This window comes from Crocodylus porosus, unplaced genomic scaffold, assembly GCF_001723895.1.
Source record: "Crocodylus porosus isolate Cpor-Errol unplaced genomic scaffold, CroPor_comp1, whole genome shotgun sequence".
NCBI classification, from domain to species: Eukaryota; Metazoa; Chordata; order Crocodylia; family Crocodylidae; genus Crocodylus; species Crocodylus porosus.
Window position 1 is genome coordinate 29,481,136 of NW_017728931.1, and position 22,270 is coordinate 29,503,405.

The 22,270-nt window shown below is 43.0% G+C and overlaps 1 long non-coding RNA gene across 1 annotated transcript; it reads right to left on the minus strand.

Annotated features, from left to right (window-relative positions):
* Positions 1–9,652: 9,652 nt before the first annotated feature.
* On the minus strand, positions 9,653–18,653 carry LOC109316060. Its single transcript, XR_002102656.1, has 4 exons — positions 18,565–18,653; positions 16,106–16,238; positions 13,187–13,367; positions 9,653–11,429 (listed from the first exon to the last, which is right to left on the minus strand). It is a non-coding gene; the product is annotated as an uncharacterized LOC109316060 (long non-coding RNA).
* Positions 18,654–22,270: the final 3,617 nt, after the last annotated feature.

Consider the following 22,270-nt stretch of genomic DNA (forward strand, 5'->3'; position numbering starts at 1 on the left):
TTTTTTGGCACTTTTGAACCTGGTTCTAAACAATGGACTAACAATCACCCATAAGTTTATCATATCTGAGTACCAGTTATATATATAGACCTAATCAAGACTCTATCTAGATTGAACACAGCAGCTGGAAAGCTACTGGCAATTTACATACCTGGCAATTCCCCTAGTCTAAGAGGAATCTTTACATGGCATAGGGAAGCCATAGTGGCTGCAGACTTCTGATTATCCCTGCTCATATTTAGTGTATGGATGGAAGCCTAGAGGTCAAGAACACAATGCGTTGCACTCCAGGAATTCCTGGTTGGCAGAGGAAACCCATGGGATGGTTGACAGCTAGCTATAATTCACAGCAAGCCTGGGACTGCTCCAAACCAGGGCCAGAATTAATTTAAAGCTGCTTTACCAAATCAGAAAATCTAGCATGTGTGTTTATACCATAATAAGTTGCTAGCCTTTGCATAACACGACTAGATTTCTGCTCCCTGTGCCACTCCCCCCCACCCAAGCCAAGAAAAAAACAAGGACTGCCACATGTCTTATTTTATTCCTCAACAAAACTAGGCCAAAAATAGCAGCAAAACCAAACAGTCTTTCTACCATAGACTACTGCTTCCAGAACGTCTTTTCTTCCAAAACTTTTCTGTGGGGTTCCCCCATAATTGCTCTCTCAGCCCTAAAACCCCTTAACCTGGGATATTACAAGGTTGGATGGCCCCAAGTCCACTTTGTTCTATACCCCCTACTAAAATCATTCCTAGCTCCAGGGCAACTTTTCCCTTAAGCATGAGGCCTGTGTGAATAGGGAAGTATTTGATTCGGATTTGGATTCAGCTGATTTGGAGGACAGTAATTCGATTTGGATCACTGTCCCAAATAGATTCAGATGAATAGCTTTGGAAGATCTGATGCTGATTTGGAGGCGCTACTTCACGGTCAGGGCGGCTAGGGTCTGGAACCATCTTCCAAGAGAAGTAGTGCTGGCTCCTACCCTGGGGGTCTTTAAGAGGAGGCTAGACGATCACTTTGTTGGGGTCATTTAACCCCAGTGCTCTTTCCTTCCATGGCAGGGGGTCGGACTTGATGATCTACTCAGGTCCCTTCCAACCCTATCTACTATGAAATTATGAAGCGATTTGGAGATTTGGCCATAGACTATAATGGGGAATCACTGAAATAGCTATAATTTTGTCATTTTTTGGAAGATTTGGATGAAACCAGCAGGAACGGTAGCCCCTTCTGAGGACGTGAGGCTTGCCAAGTTTCAAGGAGATAGGTATAAAGGTTTCTGGGAAACTGCACCTCAAGGTACTGACAAGCAAACCTCGTGACATGTGTGACTTTATGTGTGTGTTAAGGCACAGCGGGGTGAAAACTGCAGGGATTTTAGCCCCCATTCTCACCCTCGCAACTCCACTGCAACCAGTTAGCCTCAGGCCTCTCAAAGATCTTACAGGTCTGGGTTTTCCCCAGTCAGGACTGTGAGGTGGCTGGAGGTTATCAGGTGCCTTCTGCTCCTACCTGTCTTTCACCAGGGAGGTTCGTGGTTCTGGCATTTCCTGGGACTGCAGCGCCACTGGCAGTCCCACCCAGGCCTCTCTACGCTGGCAGGGTGCAGTTTTAGGTAATGCCCAGGATGATGTGGGGCTTCCTCCTCCCCATATAGCCCCAGCCCATACCTCCAAGTTCTTCCTGGCACCGGAGCTCAGCAGAGAGATGTTTTTCCCTTTCTGGCTGGTGAGAAACTAAGCTGCTGCCTCCAGCTTAGAGTAGGGCACTAAATGGCTACTCTCCTTAGCATCTGTCCTGCCATATACATAGCCCCTCGTGCAAGCATGAGGGAGGCCTGCCAGGTTTCAGGCACAGTAGTGCAGGGGTTTCTGTGAAATTGCACCTCAAACTGCTGAAAGCAAAACTCATATCACTTGTGTGCGCTAAAGGGTGTAGGTTGTAGCTGTGTTAGCCTAAGGATATAGCCCCAGACAAGGTTCTTAGGGTCAGCCTGGTATCTTTTATTAGACCAACTGAATAGTTGGAAAAGTTTTTCTTTACAAGCATTTGGGTTTAAAAACCCTTTATCAGGCTGAGGAAGCATCTAGTTGGTGTGTGTGCTCTTCCTGGATGGAAGCCAGTAAATAAGCCAGAGGCTGGCATGCAATGCAGGCAAGAAAGCCAGTCAGTGAAAATGGAAATTGAGGTGCCACGGGAGAGAGACAGGTTGGGGTAGGGGGATCCCCCCCACCCCAGTCAGCAAGCTTGGCCGTAGGGGAACTCCCACCCCGGTCCCTGACTGGTCGCTGGGGGGGGGCATGCCCCCCTGACTAAGGTGGCACCAGTTGCCCATGTGGTCTCCTTCAAGATAGACAAATGAAATTTAATTTTAGCCAGATAAACTGCATGGTTAAAAACTCAGACCTATATTTTGCTCTCAGTTATCCAGACCAAATCTCAGTTTAGTCTTTAAGTAACACGCCAGCAACACCTCCCACCCCTCTCTTCTCCCCCACAGCATATGCATGCCTGCTTCTTTGAGGAGCTTTGGAAACAAAAGCAGGATGATTCTGCAGGAAATTTAAGACTGTTTTGGGAATTCTCTCCACTGGGGCTGCATAATAGGCCCACAATCATTTTCCTTCCAGATTTATACTTTGGCAGCCTGTGTGCTTGAAAATTCCACTTTTTACAACCAGCAGTGAAATGAAGGGGGGAGCTAACAGCAGAGCTTTTTTACATTAATAGAGGGCAAAGAAATAGGGGAGGACCAGTTAGGACTTTAGAATGAAGTCGCAGATTGGGGAAAAGATGCAGTATGGCCTCTGACAGAGGTCCTGTGCAACCAGCCTGAAGGATGGTCTGAAAAAAAAATCAGTGTATTCAGAGTTTTCTTCTTCTTTTTTTTAAATTATCAATGACTTATTTTAAAAAAAAATCCCCATAAAAATTGGTGCCTGTACTGTTCTGTTTATTGCATATAACAGTAATGAAGAAGAAATAGAAAATGTTAGCTGCTTTTGTTATCATTATGAAGCACCACACAGTTTTCATGTTCTGAAAAATGTATGTATTACGCCACAGCTTGACAGAGTTCATTCTTCATAATCACATATGAGTTAATGGAGGATGTCAGGCACAGCACTATTGGGGTAATACTGAATTCCTTGCATGAGGCTGCTTTGAAAACCCTATCTCTACACAAAGCCAAGAGCAAACTGAATCAAAATCTTAGGATGTGCGAGTAAAAAACCCCCAACACCTAACATCTGGGTGCTGCTGCTGAGAGTGACATCTGCACTCTTGATCTGCCAATAGAGACCCACTGTTCCATCACTGGGCGGATGGAAAATAATATACCAATTTGCCAGAAACAGGAAGATATAATATGTGCAAAGCTTTCAAACATGACAGTGATCAATGAAATATATAAATCTTAACAGACATAGTGCTACTGTGAATTATCATTTATCACCATACAGGGGGCAGATGCTGGAAGTGAGGGGAACAAAACAACTGACCAAACCCTGACTCCAGACCAAGTAGACTACAGCATTTGAAATGTGATTTTGCACATGCAGGTAAGGCACCTAGAGTCTGCATCCAGAAACAGAACAAAATGTATGCAGACTGTGAAGCTTTCATCTGTTCAGGCAATTGACTGTACACAGAAAAGCAGAGGATCATTTGGAGCCACAAGAAAAAATAGAGAAATAGACTCAGAAAGCCTATTTACCATGCCATTAGTATATTTAAGAGACAGAGGGACAAATACATTGAATTTTGCCTAGAGTACAGCTTAGGCTCAGATGTTTGTAAAAAACACCAAATTACACTATGCTGCAGCACAGTTTAGAATGACACTGTATTTCTAGATTCAAATATATTAACATGTGCTGTGATACTGCTGGTAGGCAGCTTTGACTCCAAAACTGATTTTAGGTTATGTAATTATTTTATGTAAAGTCCATACTCCGACCAAAGCAAATAACTCCATCTCAGTTTTACCTTTAACTGGGGACTGAAAAAATTGGATTATATGACTTGATGTGTGGTGGCATTTTGTTGGCTTAACTAGACTAATTCAGTCTATATTCTAAGAGTATATATTTGGTTCCAAGTTATGGCAAGAGGGAAGTTATACAAGTACAGTTATACAGAAAAGAGAATAATACATGGCTGATTTATTTCCTCAAATGCATATACATTCTGCAATTTTGAAAGTTAAAAAGCAGGCAAAGCCACTATGAATGTAGCACTAAATGATCCATAAAGAAACTGCATTTATATTAGAATGTATAATTGAATATGATCTCCCTTGCATAAAACTTAAAGTTAACGCTTACAGCAAACATAAGGGATACTTCCTGGTGTTGTATCAGACAGGCATTTATTACACAGCTATCCAGTCTCATTAATTCTGTAGGCAAAAAGCAGCTCTAAGCATCTGCAGTGTAAACATGTTATTGAGTGATGGAGTGATTGAGAAACAGCAGGAATTGCTACTTTACAGTACAACTAAAATAAATGCAGACAACAAAACAAGCTATAATATATACACTCTATACCACTGGTTGAACACCAGCTCAGAATTTAAGGACTATTGCTGATTAATGCCTCAAGGCATGCCTCGTGGCCTGGGATATGATCCTGCAGGGGCTTTGTTTCCATTTCTGTCTTAGCTCTTTAGAACATTTCATTCACATTCAAGAGCTTTAAAATGATGTTCTTCATCTTTTGGGATCTACTGTACTTAGGTTAGATAACTCCCCTTTTGAGTTACTCATTTGCCAAGTTCCTGCTTGAGCCCCCACTCTGAGTCTCCCCCATCTTTAAGCTCTCACTTCCAAATTCTGGGTTTCCAGAGCCCTTCTTTGTGGAGCTGCATCTTCTAGGCTAGCAAGCCTCTAAGACTCATTCTTCTCACAGCTCTCAGAAGACTTCTCGTACTGGACTTGGAGATGCTTTTTCAGTTAACTGCCTGCTTGTCTCAGGTGATACCTGTTTGGGCTGCCTGGAAGAGAGATGAGCTTTACCCCACAAACTCTATCAGGGTCTTATCCCCAGGCCCTGATAGTAAATAAAATCATGTACTCATGATGCACTAATCTAAATGTGAAGTTGTTTAGGCAGTAGGGATTAAAAAAAAAAAGTTTTACAGATATTTCAGAAGATTAAGCCCTGAGAGGGGAAAAATTCAATGATGGTATGTATGACAGGACTGGCAATACGCACTTGCGACAAATACAAAAAAGTACATAAATGAATCAAGAACCTCTTTAAAAAAACCCTCCAGTACTCTTTGAGCATACATTTTGACATATTTGTACATCTGTATGTGAATCAAAAAGATAAGCTCCAAATTATTTGCATTAGAGAAAAAAATAAGGGAAAGATTTGCTTTGCAACCAATTGCTTAGTATCAGAAGACTGAACAAACCACTCTGCATGCAAGACAATTGACTTGTTATTGCCATGTTGGGGTTTCTTCAAATTATCTACTAATCTAATACTACCTTTCAATACATGTAAATAACAACACAATGCTTACAATGTCAAAGAGAAGTAATACTAGCGTTTGGGTGTCAACACTGAAAATGTTTAATGCTCAGAAACAAAAAGTTGCCAAAGTAAATAATTCAGTTCACTAAAATTCTGCCAGGATATTGTTTAGCTTGCTAACACAGCAAACACATGGGGACTCTCATAATAAAAGTAATATTGGGTCACCAAAACTGATGACATAACACATTAAGAGCTCACAGGTTAGAATACCAGCTAGACAGATTAATTTGAGCAGAAGTTATTCTGCTTATACTTCCTAAACCTTCTACACAGAGTAGGATGGATGGTCTCTCTCAAAAAGTTACCTATATTCCACAAAAGTTTTGTTTTAGTTTTTACTCAAGGAATAAAGTACCATTGAATTGTTATAAGAAAAAAAAAAAGGGATGACAATAAATTTCACAGCATCGGAAGTTCTATACATTAATACTTTTGGAGTTTTGTTATGTATTACACTCTCCATTTGTGCCTTGTCAGGTTGAGAAGCATGATCCTTATACTTTTTTAATTAGCAGCATCTGGAAAAAGCTAGAAATAATGGAGTAAAGAATAAAGGTGATAGATGGGCTGTTACCAATTAGCACTCCTTCAGTCACAGAAAAATATTGACAGAAGATGATTTTTTTAATGCTAAAATTTAAAAAATTCTATTTCTCTCAGCTTCCAGACAGCGTGTGGCACCCTGCCAAGCCACACTATACCCATGCAATGGGGCAGCTGCCATGCAGGTGCCAAGTGGGGGGAGGGCAATTCCTGCATGGCTCTGCCACAAGCCCCCAAAGGCCCTGATCACCACTGCTACTGTCGATGAGTGCAGAGCTTTTAAAGAGTGCTGGGAGGCTGGGGTGAGCAGGAGATGGGTCCAGGCAGGGCAGCCATGAGGGCTTTTTCCGCAGCTCCTCTGGCTGTGCCTGGTGCGGGCTGTGCTGAGCAGACTTGGGTGCTGGCACTGGCCCCAGCCAGCAGTGGCAGCATATCATCCTGCCCACAAATCAGGGGGCTTGCACCCAACCTGGGAGGGCTGTGAGGCTATGCTAGACTCCTCCCAGGGGATGGAGGTGCTCAGATCTGTGCACGGAATGCCAGCAGGCTGCCATCCCTCCCCCAAAGCACTGGGATTGGAAGGGACCTCAGGGACAGATCGCAGATACTGGCCAGCTACAGATGTCAATATCAGAGCAGTTCTTTCACCCCTCTTTCCTCTCCCACTTCTTAGTTTCTGTTTCCCTGCAAGCCTGGCTCCAAAACATCCGAAACATTTTGGATGGTCTGGTTTGGTTTCGGATATGTTTCGGAGCCTTCCATTTCATTTCAGACTCGGTGTTTCAGGTGCCGAAATGGGCCGAAACATCTCCAAAACAAAACAGCTGCTGAAATTTCACACAGCCCTAATAGTAATACATATTTCTTACGATATTTGGTCAGATATATCAGTAAAAATAACAACAAAAAAACCCTCCCAGTAGCAATGACCAAGATGTTAGCAAAGAGTTTCAGTTTTATGTCCTATCTGTGCCTGCCAAAAGCAGATCCCCTGCCAATAAAGGCAAGGGAAACAGCTTTCTTTTGCACTGCAGCCCCATGGTTGTCAAAATCCTAGTTGGGCAGACTACAGGTAGGAGAAAGTTTCAGCGTGTTCATGACAAACTTTAGTTATATATTTGTAATCATTAATGGTATAGACATGTAGTACCAGTGTTTAAACAGCAGACCCATTTCAAACTTTTGTTTATCTTGTATTTTAAGTGACTAGTTTCACCATTTAACACTTGTGCCCAATATTGAGACCAATAAGTAGCATAGCCCACAGAAAAAAGAAAAGTTTTATAATGATGATAGGAAAGTAGGACTGAAAGAAACTTCACCAGGTTGACTAGCCTAGCCCCCTCCTCAAGGCAGGATCATTCCCATCTAAACCATAACAGCCAAGTGTTTATCTAAGCTGCTTTTGACAGTTTTCAAACAGAGATTCTACAGTTTCTCCAGGGAGCCTCTTGCAATGTCTGACCATTCTCATACAAAGTTACTTCTAATCTCCTAAATTTCCCCTGCTGCAGCTTGCAACTATTGTTCTTGGTCCTGTCCCCTGCAGCCACAGAGAAAAACCCATCTCCATCCTCTTTATCACTGGCATGCATAGGGGTTGTACGCTGGTCTACAAGCACTAAGGTGATGTTCAGCTTTTTTGGGGAGTCAAACTTCAATTGATTTTTCTTCATCCCTATCCAGTAATGTGTTGGTAATGTATTTGATAGAGCCTTATATTGTCCTGTCAAAGTATTTTATTAATAAGTTGTTTGCACATATAGATGTTAGAAAGATGTTGGGGAATGATTATGGGAAAGTAATTTAGCTTGGGAAGAGCACTGTAAAGGTAGGAAAATTTGCAAGACAAAGTACCTTGTTGACAAGATTTTTGTAAAGCTATTAACTTGATGTTTTTAAAATTCCTCAGGAAGTGCTTACACCAGGGGTGGGTAAAATATGGCCCGTGGACCAGATCCAGCCTGCCAGGCCATTTTATTCAGCCTGCAGGACCCCCCAAAATTCTAGAAAATGAATCTTTATCTTCCCCTGGCTGCCTGTCAAAGATGTCTGGAGCCAGGAGCAGTAGGACCCAGGGGGAACCAGTGGCAGAACTAAACAGCCGCAGCAGCAAGTCGGCCTGGCTCCGCACCATCCTTAGCCTCAGCTCCTCCACCCTGAGCCCCAGCCGGAGGCCTCTGCCTAGGAGAGGCTTCTGGTCTAGAACTGTTCCTGCCTCCCTGTGCCAAGGGAAATGCAGATTAGGAGGGGGAGAGAGGCAGGGAAGGACCGTGGCAATTGCCCCAGTCCTCAGGATTGGCTGGCAGAGCCCCCATCCCAGCTGCTCCTGTGGTCCTGGTGCTGCAGCTGGGAACCACGATACCAGAGCAGCTGGGGAAGGGGGAAGCGGGAAAATGGCTGTGACAGGTTGCAGGGAAGGGACAGTGAGCAGGCACATGGAGCACAGTGACAGCCAGGCGAGAGCTTGGGGCCAGCACCGGTGCTCTATGGAGCCAGGCTGTATTGCTCAAGCAGGGAGAAGAGGGAGCCAGCCCGGCTCCATAGAGCTCCTGGCAGCCTGGGACCCACGCTCCTGCCATCCTGCTCTAGACCCTGCCAGTGCTGGCCCTGTGCTTGAGCCCATTGCCCCTTCCCGCCACAGCCATCTCCTCGCTCCCTCCAGCCCCCCCATGCTCTGGCACCATGTGGTTCCCAGCTGCAGCACTGGGACCCCAGGAGCTGTTCGGATAGGGGCTCTGCCTAGTATAGGGGAGTGGGCAGGCTGTGGGCAATCCCCCCCCCTCCATCCTACCCCCACAAAACCCATACCCAGGCACACCCCACAACCCCCTGACAAGTCCCACATACACACACCCTCCCCCAAGCCCCTGATACCAACCCTCCCACCCATAACCCCCCACAATATACAAGAGTAAGACTTCATTTTAAGCTATTATACTATCACCGCTATGTACACTGCACAAACACATGCAAGTCAGGACAATTTTTTAAAAAAATAAAATTAATTAGTGTTGTAGTACATGTTTGATTTTTAGAATATAACTTGGTATTTTTCTGGTTCAGAGATGACAAAACCCCTTGCTGAAAGGAATAATTCCGGGGGGGGAACGGCAAGGACTAACCATACAGCCCTCGATGGCTTGCCAAAACGTGGCAAGTGACCCACCGCCTGAAATAATTGCCCGCTCCTGGCTTAAATGGTATGAACAACAACAAAAAAATAGCAATAGGAATGTTTTTTGCACCCCAAATTTTATGTTTAGTAGGTAACATTTCTGCTGAACTAGGATTCCTGGGTCCCAGTTTCTGCTGGTACAAAACAAAAACACCTCACACTTCATTTTGATGGTATCCAAGCATCTGAGTTAGTGTTTTAAGTGCCAACTTAACGAGATTTCATATACATCTGATTGTATGTTACATCAATAAAATGCAAAATTGCACTACAAGCAAATACTAACAAAATATATCATCCTTGTTTACTTACAACTACATAGGAATCCCCAAAATAAAAATACTATGGCTTCAAAGAAGGGGGGGACAATATAGAGAATAAATGGAAACACAATTGTTTATTTACTTATCTTTTTGCATACAGCTAGCAAGAATCTTTATCATCTTGTTTTAGTGATGCTACGAAGGATGGCTAGTCTTATGCTTCAGGCCATACACAAGATCTCAAGAGATCTAGGGATAACTCCTGGCTCTAAAACAGACTTCCCTTGTGAACTTGTGGGTTTCATTTCAACTAATTCTTCTTTCAGTCTTATTTATTTTGATTCTAAGCTTTGAGGCAGAGACTTCCTTGGTATATTTGTATGGCATGTAGCACAATCAGTCATGAGAATCATTAATAGATGTCATCAATCACTCTTCTCTAAAAGATTTTGATGCTCTCCAAGAACTGCGTGCAGCTGAAAAGTCTTTATTTCTACTCATTAACTGAGCCTAGTTTTGATGTCCTTTTGATGGGACAAATTATTCCAGTTGATTTGTTGCTTATGTGACAGAAACCAAGACAGAAAATGGAGATATAAGTGTAGACTTCTCCTATGAAATATGAATTTCTTCATGAATCCCTAGAATAAAGTTTCTGCATCTCTTCTCCAATATTCACAAACAAAGGAAAAATGTTTTGTTTACCATGGTGACTGCACTACAAATCAATACTTTATAGATGCTGCTATTAACACTAATAAAATGTTCTTTTTGGTAAATTCTCAATGCCCGACCACTCAAAACCTTTTAAGAACAGCAACTATCAACATGTTTCACTTGTTCTTTGTAGCTTCTGATCTCTTACTTTTTCTGACAAAATTTATATGGATATAGAATATCAGGTAGTCCTGGCATAGAATAATGGCTAGCATGCAGGTTACAAAGTAAAAGGTGTAAAATCCAAAACCAAAAACCTTTGAAAAGCACCTGACACTGCAACACGTACAGTTGTCTAAGCAGCAAAATGTCTATCATAATGCAGAAAATGGCGGTGCTCCACTTTTGAAATAACACAAAAAGGTGTTTTAGTTCACAAGTGTACTGCCACCATCTTCTCCAGGTGAATGTGGATTTCGCTGCTTATACAACTGCAAGCAATGCAGCGCAGTGTGCATCAGCTCGCACACAGAGAGGACTTGATTGATCAAGTCTGCTCTGACATACTGAATCTCCAGTACGTTGCCTCGCAAAAGACTGTGTATAAATTGCTGTAATCCAAAATGGCCACAGTTTAGAGTGTTGCATGCCATAAAGAAAACGTGAAAATCTTTTAACCCTACTTTTTAGTTCTGGATGTGGAACATATTGATACTTAAACAAACAAAAAAACAATGTGGAAATGACCACAATAGCCAACATCAAACTGGCAAAATAATTCCCATTTCTGCTAGTGAGAATTTATTAAAATCATCATTATGTATGATAAAGTCATCTGATGAAAATTTCCTCTAACTGGTTTTCTGATCAGCTTGCTTTTATAGTTTTCCTTATTCTTGCAAGAGAAAACTTCGCAGAATCCTGTGCTTGTTGTGTGCATTTCTAGAACAATCACAAAATAATCACTTCACACTGACAGCTGTAGCAAGGCCTTACTTCAGAGACAACACCGAGTGCATCCTCCTTTCTGGGGCAGACACGGAGCAGTAGAAAGACATTCTGGGACAAAACCTTTGTTTTTCCTGCAGCAGATGATGGCAGCATGTCACAAGAGTAGTCCTCTGTTAATTGAGCCATCACACAGTCCTGAGGTGCTGACAGTTCTTTTCTTTAGCTGCTTCACAAGCCCAATCTTTGCAGAAGATGCTACTGATCAGACATCTTCTCTTCCTAGGCTAAAAAGGTAAAAAACACTCAGCTGTCATGTTTGATATCCTATGGAATACTGATTTGTTTGCTAGCACTCATCCAGGGAAGTGACCCAAGAACACTGCGCGTTATCAGGAAATGCCCCTAGGGACAGCTTCCTGCCCATTCAGGAAAAAAGGGGACTGTGGCTTCATTTGGGAGAGCCCAGTTTTGTGTTTGTGATCTATGTACCAGCCAGCCTTGACAGTTTGATTACCACTGCTCCAAAATGAGGACAGCAGATCATGTGGAGTAAACATTTCTGTAAATGAATGTTGACAGGTTTGAAAGACAAACAAAAAAAAGCAAACACTTGGGTTTTTGTTTTGTTTTGTTGTATTTGATTATTATGGGAGCCTAATTCAGAATTTAAGAAGAAAAATCTTTCAGTAATGATTTAGGACATGTCATAATTATGTTCTTCTTTAAAAACAACCTAGAGTAGAGAGCAAAGCCTGAAAGGAGTGGGGAAGAAGGGGGCGAGTAATTAGGAGTGTCTGAAATTCTCAACAATACTGGGGAGATTTTTATTCCACCCCCCCCCCAGTCTGCCACTGAGCAACACCCATATATTGGTTTAAATATCAGCCAGAGGTGATGATTGTTTGACATTTACACTAATCAAAAATATTTGTATTGCTTATACTATAAGCCACATAATATAGAAATACTATATGTAAACTCCTGTATCTATGTGCCACCCGAGAAGGCCAAGGGGACAGATAGTAATTTGCCAACCTATGGGGAGCTTGGGATCAACAGGAGTGGACAACACACCAAAGAAATTAAACCTCCCTTCTGAGGAGCTGTATTTTATTCATTTAGTGATTCTAAGGAAAATGGTATTGATGGCATGGTTTCAAATCCCAGGCTGCCATTTTCCAAAACACAGTTTAAGACGTTGATGCACAGCAAGTGGCTTGTTGGCTTCCTGCAGGTTGTCTGGACAGTGAAATTGGCTCATCATAATTCTGTATTGAATCACTTGATTAAACAAAGGTGGATTTGAAAGCATAAACACAGTGAGACTTGGGTCCTAAGCAGTGACTCCTTAATATGGACACACGCCTCTAAGAGTAGTCTAGTGTCTCACTTGAAAATGCGTGAAGGCTCACATGTGATCCTATAGAGGGGCTACTGTGCTAGGGTGTCCCCATTCAGTGATGGGAAGCCTGACCGCAGCTCTGCCAAACACCCTGAAGGGTGAGCAAGTGCCTCATATTTTGTCATTTGCGCTGTATATTTTGTCAGTTGAGATTTCACTGTTATAGGAGCACAAGTGTATTTTATCGTTGATTTCCACTGCATACATGACAATGTTCTTTCATGGATTGTAAATAGTTCATTGTTTATCCCTGTTGACATGCTGTATTTACCTGCATTTGCTTATACTTAGTAGTTCCAGCTCCATTACTTATGTGTGTGCATTGAAGCTCTATAGGAGGTATAAGTCATGTACATAATATAGTCCTGTATTATTGAATAAGTGATTACTTCTCTGTAGGTATATATACATCCAACTGCTTAACTATACACAGGCTTATTAATTAATAAAATAAAGTTATATACATGTGCCTGTGTGAGACTTAATTTTATTAATTAATAAACCTATATATTGTTAAGCAGTTGGGTCCTAGCCTGACTCTATAGGGAACTGAGGGGAAACTACGTGGAAGATAGTTCCCTCCCACAGCACTTCTGCTTGGGGACAACCCCCTTCAATTTAGAGAAAGGGGGTATATACCCTGTGTATGCCCTGGCTACATATATTTTTAGGATATTTTGCTATGTTTTTCCATTAGGGCTCAGGTATTAAAGTATTAAATATGTGCAAGAGGCACCATGAGCTTGCTTGCTTTTAATATACACTGTTGTATGCTCTTGGTTTCTCCAGAGTTTGGGGGTGGATTATGATGTTCTTCAGACTGAAGAAAAAAAAATGTAGTATAGAAGTTTACTGTTATATATCTGTTGTTATACAATAGCTATATTATAGACTGGTTTGTTCCTGTTTTTCTGTCATCAGACTTGTTTTCATCTCTATATGCAAGCTGTTGTGTACTTAGGAGGAGAATATTCCCAATTCCACAAGATACGTATAAATTCTCGTTGCTTTCTGTTTATCCTGAAGATTTGTTTAATTTTCAATTCCTGTTATATAAATAGAATCAATATTGAATGTTTCTGTATTCCTACAATCACACTGGCACTTAATATTGTACTTGGTGAATTTAATTAAAGCTTTAGAATTAAAAAATGTTCTACTCTGTCACAAAAATGTCATTTAGGAAATATGGCATTTTTCACCACTGATCATGTACAGGAACTCAGTTACCTGCAGTACATTTGTATTGACATTGACTATCAAAGCAAGCCAAAGCACATTTCTTGTAGTCAGGCTTCCATAGTCTGAGGTTAGGGACACAGGATACACAAACCAGTTTAAGTGATCAGAAACTGGTTTAAACATGTAACAGAACAGAAGCTCAGTGCACATAAACCAGTCTGAAAATGGCTGAAGCTGGTTTAAGATAAACCTGGTTGAATGTAGTAGCAGACCTGATTTAGGTCAAAACCAGTTTATGAAACTTCTGTCCCAGACTGCTTCCTGGTTCAAGCAAAATCACAGTTCCCCAACATGGTTCGCAGCCCTGGGCTGGGCTGTCTGCTGTGACTGTGGACTACAAATCCCAGAGGCACCTGGAAGCAGGAAGAGGAAGTGATAAGCAACCCTGCAGAGTCCTGCTGCTGTTGTGGACTGAAAATCCCAGAGATCTCAAGGGCCGCTGGAAGATGAAGTGAACAGACAGCGCATGCTGGCTACATGTCAGAGCGCCATGCTTTAATGCCCCCTGGCTTCTGCTTAAGCCACTGTAGACATATGGCTGCATTTCTCGAATCAAAACTGAGTGTCTGTTCATTTACTTCTTGGTTCAATCTGTACAGCCTAGACTAACCTGCAAAGACTGAATCAGTTCAGCCTCTGGCTTTTTGACTGTCTGTACTTAGCTTGAATGCCCAGTCCTGGCACAAAGGAAATTGAAGCATTGAAGAAAATGCTTAAAGTGCATGCCCTGTTATCAGTAAAGCTAAAACATGTTACATGCTTAAGATTAAGCACAAATGCTTTGGATTCATGTAAACCGAATGATTATATACTTGCATTGGTTAAAAGGAAGCTGGATGGATTTTTAAAATATTTCACTATTGCTTAGTTATTTATAGAGCCATTGATCTGTACAACCCTTTACACACATAAAGGACACAGCTCATTCCCAAGGGACAGTGTGGTTGTTCATGTGTTGGAGAGTTAGATGTGAAGTACACCTTCCGTGATACTCCACATCTACCCCCTCATCCTCAATATTATATTTTCTTTCATCTCTTTTTCCCTGGTTAACCTTCTACCACCTCTTTTCTCTTTCATTACATATCCCATGAATAAAGTGGTCAACAACCTTTTCTGGCTGTAGAAAGAGGCTAGAATGACCTACCTGCAGTTAAAAGCAGGTAGGTAGGAAGGCAGGCACTAGGACCCATCAGCAGCCAGTACTTCTCTCCACTAGCCAGAGGGAGTACCTGCAGCTGAAACCCTTCATTGCCTACTGCCATTAGAGCTGCACACTTGTGGACCAGTTCCAATGGCACCACAGGCTATATCTGGTCTGCAGGCCACAAGGTTGCTGACCCCTGAACTAGTTTATTTTGATAAAGCAGTTCAGTTGAACTTATATCTCAAAATAGAGACAGTCCTCAGACCTATGATGCAACTGGTTCCTGAAAATTGCATCTTAAGTTGGAACATTGCAACTCTGAACCAATTTTCCCATAGGAACAATGTTATAAATGTGGAACTGGTTCCTTTGCCATGCTTGACACAGCAACCTCCAGCTGGTAAGTCTGTTGTGGTGGATGGGCAGATCAACAGCCCTGCAGTAAGGGAGGGAATGGGACTGGGGCAAGGGCTGCCCAGCTGGAGTGGGGGTGGGGGTGGGCAACTTGTTCACCAGCTCTCACTGCTGCTTCTGCCACCAGTCTAGGAGGGCATGGGGGAAGTGGAAGGGGGCAGATCTGTACCAGGCTGCACTCTGGGCAGGCAGCACAAGGCACTGTGAGTGGGGGCTATGCCCTCCTGCTGTTCGCCCAGCTGGGGCTGGGTGGGGCAGGGTGGAGCTGCTGCATTGCCTATGGACAAGTGGTGTGCAGCAGCCAGAGCCATCCCAGCCTCCCCAGTGAGCTACGGCTTCATCCTGTCCCACCCCGGTTGGGTGAATGGTAGCAGGGCCACTTGCCCAGCTGGGGTAGTGCAGGGCTGGGAGGCACTGGGAGGCTAAGGTGGCTCCGACCACTGTGCACTGCTTCTCTGGAGGCAGTGCAGTGGCTCCACCCCACCCCAGCTAGGTGAGTGGTGGGAGGACATAGCCCCTGCTCCCAACACCTTCCACCACCTACCCAGAGCACTGCCGTGCACAGCCCTGGCCCTGCCCCACACAGATCCAGGGGCACATACCGCCCCCATGCCCTCCAAGGCCAGTGGTGTGCAGCAGCAGAAGCCACCCCCTCCACCGTGCCCCTGCCACCTGCCAGGCATCCCTGTCCCAGCCCCAATGCCTCCCTGTGGGGGCACTGATCTGCCCCTCCCTACACCCCACAACAAACTTACCAGCTGGAGGCTGTTGTGTCCAGTGTTGTAAAGTCGAAACCCTGTTGGAACCTTGAAAAACTGTCATAGTTTACAAAGGTCATAAGCGATGTTTGTCACAAGTCCAGGACTGCCTGTAGTACAGGAAGAAGGTCTGTAAATAGACCTAAGGCAGCATTTCTTTAAACTGATTGTCAGGGGGTGAGGAGTCCAGAGCCGTTTCTGAACATGTTGCTTACAGGGTACAATGAAAAGATCTTTATGGAAGTATCTGATTAAGGATTTTCATGGTACAGGAATTCCTTCATTCAGGCCTGGTGGTCACCTCCCGTAGGCTCAGGTACAGTTTCTCCATCATTTTGAATGAGGTGCAGTATTTGAGCATGTTCCGGTAGTAAAAGCAAGGAGTAGTAGTCAGAACTACAAAGTCTATTCCCATCTCTGCTTTTGACCCAGTAGGTAACCTGAAGCCAGTGTTCTGTGCTCCAGCTTTTCTAACTATGAAGTGGGGATATTAAAACATATCTATGGCATACAAAAACGGTGAGAATAAAATTAATATTTGTAAAGTACTTGGAATTCATCAGATGAAAAAAATAAATCTATGTTATTTTTTAAATCACCATAATTATTTTCATACTGTTGTACTACAGCCTGCAAGTCAGCCTCAGACGTGACAGTAAGATAACTGAACACAGGGCAAAAAAGCATGGCTGAACTCTAATCATCTCCTGGACACTGCTCTTTGAGCATGTTTCTCAAATTAGCGTTTTCCTATAAGGATGGCTAAGATTATCTATTTAATTACATATTTAAATACTAAAATAAAAAGGCCTGATTTGCCAAGGTGATAAGCACTCACTGTCCCTAATTAAGCTGACAGGCCACTTACAGATAGTCAGCACTTAAGGAAAGCAGGCTACTTATTAGGCTGCATAGCCTAAACCACTGAAGCTTAATTATTTTGTTCTTTCATCTCTCTCATACAAATACAGATTTGGTGAGTGCGTCTCAAGGGTGTTGTTGGCATGAATTAACCTTTATACAGCACTTCAGATCATATACTATACAGGACCTCCTGTATCACAAAGTCCAGTCCCCCGTGTTCTCAGGTAAATTAACTGAATGAATCCCCTAAATTGCTGCTTCAAACCCCAACCAAGAGCTACAAGAAACAATATCTGAAATATATAATGTATAATATATTATCTCCAGGGCATGCAGCTTTGGGGTTCAGGAGAGGGAAAATTCCCTTCAGCTCCTTGGGGTTGCCCCATGCTGGGGTGAGAAGAAGCCACCCCAAGGGAGGGGCTCCCTCATGCCCCCATGCTGGACTTCATGGGCAGGCACCCAGCCTGCAGGACTCCTCCGTCTTGTGGCAGCTTCTGAAGCAGCCAGCAGCTGAGGCACTGGTGGGGAACTCCCCTCAGCTCCCCAGGGATATGTCCACCTGGCTAGGGGACCCACACAGCCAAGCTGGAGGAAGGTCCTCAAGGCAGGGGCTCCCTGGTACCCACACTGCTGGGCCTTGAGAACTCCTTCCCCCTCCCTCTTGCAGCAGCAAGCAGCTGTGCAAGGGACATGGGGAATTGGCTCCCCAGGCTGCACCTGGCACAGGGCAAGGATCCAGTACCACAGGGGCCTTCCCTTCCCCCATACTCTGTAGAGATCCCCAGATCCCCCTAGCCCAGGTCTGCTCCTCCCAGCTGATGGGATACATGTAGGAAGCAAGCCAGGGAGCTGAGAAGCAGGGCAGCACTGGAGCAAATGGCTGCAAAGAATCCTGGGGGGGGAGGAAGGGGGGGAACTAGGATTTGACTTGAAGCAGGAAGGGATCTGGGACAGAAGTTCCAGAAACCAGTTTGACCTAAATCAGTTAGGTCTGATACTACATCCAGCCAGGGTTGGCCAAAAGTAGTTTATGTACACTGCACTTCTGTTCTGTTACAGGCTTAAAGCAGTTCCCAGTCACTTAAACCAGTTTGTGTGCAACTTCTGGGTTTTTCTACTGCTCTGCTCTAGCTGGTTACAGACAGGAGGCAGTGCATCCTGGTGCAGGTTAGGGCTGGGGTGTCCAAGATGCAGCCCACGGAGCAGTTTAACTTGGCTTTCTGGAGGCACTGACAAAGGGAGCAGGAACACAGCCTGTGAATGTAGCTGGGAAGGCAGAGCCCAACCTGGAGATGTAGTGGGGGGGTTTGTATTCATCCAGTACCCACAGGCATAAACCAGTCCTTGAACCAGCTCCTTTAATCTGGTCTCAGCAACTTAGTTTCTCTCTGGGCTCAGCAACACAGGCTCAAATGCCCAGGGCTTATCTGCTTTACACAGCTCAGCCAAAAAATAGAAGTAATCTAACATAATCACACCTTTATCCTGGGCCCAGCAACACAAGTTTTGCATGAACCTGCACCACAGAACTGAGCAGAAAATACAAAACAATCTAGCCTGAACACCCACAAGCATGGGTTAGCGCTCACCCCCAGTCTTCCTTCCTCCTTGGAGAAGGCCTCACTTTCCACCAGACCATCACCTCTCTAGGTCCTTTTCTGGTCTCACTTCCTCTTTGTTTCTAGTCAGCCAGTTATTAGCTGATTGCCTGAGCCAGCTGAGGCCCCTTAGGTGGGGGCGTGTTAGGGGCTGGCTAATTGATCCAGGTTGCAAGCCTGCGGCCTGTTACACAGGGGATGAGCAATGACAGTGTTAACCTTCAGACCACTACCATGCTGCTCTTCCTTCTGTCACCAACAGCATCTGAAATCATCCTGGTAGAGGTTGGGGGCAGTTGTGTTTGACATCCCTGGTTTAGGTCACTATATTTTACAAAATACTAGGTAGTGCAGTTCGAGCAGGATGTTTTACAATCCAAATATCTCTAATAAAAAATATTTAGTTGCCATTTTTATGCTATTCCTTTTCAGAAGGAAGCTGTTGTGGACTCAGACATGCTGTCAAACTGCACATTCCATGGCTGGAAGATATAAAGCACATATGACAAACCTATTAACTTTTTGGTAAATATTCTTTTAAAATATTGCTGTGACAATATTTTACTTCCTGGCCAAAGCAATGAATATCAAAGACTGTTTTTACTGATAACTTTTGGCTGCCTGAATAGAGCAAACTGAAGTAAATTTGTAGGCAGGAAATAATTTTAAAGATTACTGTTCTATCTTGGTGGTAGAAGGATGTAAATTCTGACTGTCCCTTTTAAAATGTATAAGCCTTGAAATACCCTGGAGCTACATGTGCTAGTAGGTCAGCCAGACAGGACAAACATTTACAAAGCACTTTGTAAAAGCAGGACCCCACGTTCTCAAAAGAGAGGATTGGGCTACATTTCTTTCCTCTTGTCCTGCAGAGAAATAAGGAAGGGAAGGGAGAGGGGGAGGGAGAGGTGTCACCTGTATATTAAGTAGAATTAGAGGCCTCAAGCAACTGTTGGATTGGACTCTGCATAAAAATTAGCTTTTTCAAAACAGTCCATCAGTTACTGTCTTCTGGGCTCTGTGCCAGTTCTGATCACCTGGGCCCTTTCTGGCCATTTTTACTCCCAGTTTGTATAGCTTCATCTTTTCTATGTTATCTTTAACTTTGCACATGGAGATTATTTTCCTTCCCAAAGTTGCATTTTGGAATTAGGATATCTAACCGTGGTAGCATATCTATTAATAAAGGTCCAGATATTACCATTCTTGCTCATGCTGCCTAGTGCATTACTTCACAAGAAGTCTCTTTTACTTTAATCTGATAATTTGCAGAGCATGACACCACACAAATTAAAAAATAGATATATAGAAATACAATCATATTGGGCATAGTTATCCATTTACTTGTTCATGTTTTCTCTCCTCCCCAAATGTCAGGCTGTGTGGGTATTTTTTTGTTTTGGGGGTTTTTTTTGTTTTTTTTAATCTTTGCCTTGTGCTGCAAAGCAGTAGGTTTCAGGCAGTTTAAGAACTAGCTCAACTGGTGATCTGTATATTCCATATATCCCCATCTACAGTGGAGGAAAAAGGAGTGACAAAATTGATGACCTGCATGCACGAAGACAGAGAAGGATGTTATAATTATTTCCGTTTCAGACTTATACCTTTACAGTATGCCTAAATAATGACCTGGAGTGTGTTTCTTTTCCTGTTTATGAAGCAATAACCATAGCCCAAGCTTAATAAAATGTGAGGTTTAAGTTCAGGGAGTTTACTAACCCAATGCCCAATTACAGAGCTTAGAATCTAAAGAAAAAACATGGACAAAGAGCATGAAAAAGGGATGAGGCACAGGGAACTGAGGCGCAGAGAATTTGAGTGATTTGCCCAAAACCACATTGCAGAATGAGAAGGCAGCCAAGAGAGAAAGGTTATGGGACTGGGGTGGAGGGTGGAAGACTTAAGGAAAAGTGGTGAGACTAGCGCTTCATTCAGATAATTTGGTGAGACTGAAAAGGAGTTTACTAAGATGCCTCTATACCATCACACGTTTCTTAGTTTAAGAGGACTCATTTATACAATAATATAGGTAAGCACTTGTTTATAGAATAAACACATTTCCAGAGTCACTCTCTCCATAATAGTATAAAATGAACTGCTCCACAGTCCCCAAAGTGACTGTAACTCAGCTGAGGCACAACATCATTTAGTAGTACTTGGCAAGGTGAAAGGGTTTGGAAGGAGTCCAAATTTTATGTTGGGTAGATGGAGAATTCTGAAAGCAGTACTTTATCAGAGCAGAGAAGATATTACATGTGTGTATATATATGTATATGTGTGCGTGTGTGTGTGTATATATATGTATCTATGTATTATACACACACAAAAATCCCTTTGCTTTGATTTGATAGTAAGAGCTTTCAGCTAGAGAACAGTTATTTGAATGCTCAATGAGTATTGAAAAGTAACTGTAGTCAGCAAGTCATAAAGACACATTTAGGGTGAAAGGAATTCCAGCACTGAGAAAAAATATATTTTTTTTAGATATTTAAAGCAAAGGAACATATGAGCAAGCCAATCCCAGAGGTTTGGGTGCCCTGCTGTCACCAGAAATATAGTTCATAACAATAAAAATGTCCCAAAACAAGCACAAAAAACTACCAGGGAAGGGGACAGGTTGATAAGCAGCAGCTGCCAAGGACAGCCCCCAGTACCTTTCAAAGGTGGTAGCAGTGAGAGGAACTGCTCTTATCATCTCCACCACCCTGTGCATCCCCAGTGCCCCTTAAAAAAGGAGTCTCAGGACTGTTAAAAGGGTGGGGAACTGGTGTCAGCATCCCTGGAGCATCCCAAAGCTTCTCAACCACTGCAGCAACAAGGTCCCATCAGGGTTCCCTGACAGCTTGTTACTGGGTGGGCTATCACGCAGCCAGCCTCTCTGTCTCTCCTTTGGAAGGCAGGAGGGGGAAGGAGAGCAGAAGACTTTGGGATTCTCAAAGTCCAAGGGACTCCTGTTTGGTACATACAACAGATATTACATGTGGCAGTAGAAGAGAGAAGGTACTGTTTAAACAGCTAATAGTTTGGGGCAGAATCACTACTTCTTTATGGGCCACAAACTGCTTGAATTATTTGTGCCTGTCTCTACCCAGTATCAAATAGGAAAAACATGGCAAAACACAATCATTTCATCATTCCTAAATACTGACTCAGAAAGAGGAGTTTTGCGAATGTGATCTGAGGGTTAAGTGTACAGGTATGGTCCGAGCTCTGTACCACAATCTTTTGTTTGATTACCTGGGAGTATATTTCCATCATAAACTCCTACTGAAATGACAGCTGCTTCAAAACATAGATAGTATTGTCTTTGTTTTCTGTGGCACCAAATGTCTGCTTGCACTTAGTCGATGCTTATACTTAAATTTCACATTATTATATGTTATTTTAAATACAAATAATTGACAGAGGATTAATCTTTTGTACAAGAGGCTGGTTGATTTTCTGTCTTCATTGCTTTGCTTGCCTGACATACCCTAGAAGCAGGACATTGATTTCATGATGGGTTATGTGTAGAATTTGGACATAATTCAAGAGACATGTAGTTTGTGTTAGAGAACAAGAGATTATAAGCAGCTGTGTCAAAGATGCTAATTACACAAATTAAAATATTTAAAGATTTGTAACATAAGAACTCAGGTTTAGAGATGATAAAAATCTTCTTCATTTATAAAGCAACCACAGTTCACATACTTTATAA